General features: G+C 54.3%; 1 pseudogene across 1 annotated transcript; it reads left to right on the plus strand.

Moving 5' to 3' along the window:
* Positions 1-566: 566 nt before the first annotated feature.
* On the plus strand, positions 567-1,667 carry LOC311376065 (heparan sulfate glucosamine 3-O-sulfotransferase 1 pseudogene; annotated as a pseudogene). Its single transcript has one exon. The product of its transcript is annotated as a heparan sulfate glucosamine 3-O-sulfotransferase 1 pseudogene (transcript).
* Positions 1,668-1,942: the final 275 nt, after the last annotated feature.

Genomic DNA, 1,942 nt, shown 5'->3' on the forward strand with positions numbered 1-1,942 from the left:
GCTTTATTGTCCATGTGTTTAACTAAGTAAAGACTTTTTTTTGTGAAACAACCTTGTCGTGCGCTTGGGTGCTACCAATCCCTGTAGCCATTTCGTGACACCTGCTCCTATATTGATTTCTCTTCTTTATGTGAACGAAATCAAAGTCACCTAGAAGTCGGAACTCCTCTGATTTCCTGCTATTGTAAATTCGTCCTTTTGCCTCTCCTTGCACCCTGGTTTTGAACTGTCCCAGATCAGATGTTAAGTGTATTGATCCTGGGCAAGGGTTCAACACACAGGGAAACAGACCGCCCTGCCCTCCTGATCTGGCCTTGAGCCACGCTTGAACATTCCAGCAGCAAAACTGTAATGAGCTGTCTGGCTTAATCTGTTTCAGCTCGAGAAATCACAATGTAAGGTGGGTTTAAAAGTTCAATGAATGGTAGGAGAAACGATGTAAGGAGAAGCAAATAACATTGAAAATTAGATTATTCTGCCAAGGTATTCCATATAGTATTATATTTACCGAAATGTTCTTTTGTCTTTGTTGCAGATGTACTCTGGCCTGGCCGCGGTCTCGTCTCCTCACAAGCGAGTTCAACAACAGAAGAAGAAGATCGCCGTTTCCTGCTCTGCTCCGGCCCACATTGACATCAGAAAGGCCGACGTGATGGTCTTCAGCTAAACCAAAATCCTCTCCTTTTTCATGACCCGCTTCCTGTTGCATTGCCTCGCCTCCTCCTGAGAACTCTCTCGCCATGGTCTGTTTCCTGGCCTCCGTCTTTTTCCTGGTCCTCCAGTCCTACGCTTCCCCCCCTGAGCTGGTCCAGGCAGCGGTCCCCCTGCACACGCTGGACCTCGATGCGGGATTACCAGCCAACGCCTCTGGGGATCTTCCGCCCCCAGGCACGAGTAAACGAGCCCCGCACAGCATCATCATCGGGGTGCGTAAGGGCGGCACCCGGGCGCTGCTGGAGATGCTGGACATTCACCCCGAGGTGGCGGTGGCGGCCACCGAGGTGCACTTCTTCGACTGGGACGAGAACTACGCCAAGGGCTTCGACTGGTACCGCGACCTGATGCCGTACTCGTACCCCGCGCAGATCACGGTGGAGAAGACGCCGGGCTACTTCACGTCGGCCCTGGCGCCGGAGCGCATCCGCGCCATGAACTCATCCATCAAGCTGCTGCTGATCCTGCGGGACCCGGCGGAGCGGGTCGTGTCGGACTACACCCAGGTGTACTTCAACCGGCTGGAGAACCACAAGCCCGTGCAGGCCATCGAGAACCTGCTGGTGCGCAACGGGGCCCTCAACACCCGCTACAAGGCCATCCACCGCAGCCTCTACGACGTGCACATGCGCAACTGGCTGCGCCACTTTCCCCTGGAGCAGATCCACATCGTGGACGGGGACACGCTGATCCACGACCCGCTGCCCGAGCTGCAGAAGGTGGAGCGCTTCCTCAACCTGCCGCCCAGGATAGTGTCCTCTAACTTCTACTTCAACCAGACCAAGGGCTTCTACTGCATCCGCAGCGACGGACGTGAGCGCTGCTTGCATGAGTCCAAAGGGCGGCCGCACCCGGCCGTCAACAGCACCGTGCTGCAGAAGCTGCGCTCGTACCTGCGCGAGCACAACCACAGCTTCTACAGGCTGGTGAAGCGCACGTTTGACTGGCAATGAGGGCATCTGGGCAGGCAGACTCAAAGAGGGAGAGGGTCCTTTCTTTGCTTTGCCTGTGATGAGGGCAACGGGAATGAATGGAAGGCAGGAAGACTGAGGGGGGGGGGGGGGGGGGAAGAGGGAGAAGCACTTTATGGACCTGACATTTCAACACCCATTCGAATAGCTTCGTAATAACTACCATTATAAACTCTGGTTTCCACAGAGTGGGGCGATATCTCAAGCCTAAGGAAAAAAATCTTCAAAACTGTAGCCAAGGTAATATCAAAAAATGT

This window comes from Micromesistius poutassou (genome assembly GCF_964030765.1).
Source record: "Micromesistius poutassou genome assembly, contig: SCAFFOLD_4989, whole genome shotgun sequence".
Classification (NCBI taxonomy): Eukaryota; Metazoa; Chordata; class Actinopteri; order Gadiformes; family Gadidae; genus Micromesistius; species Micromesistius poutassou.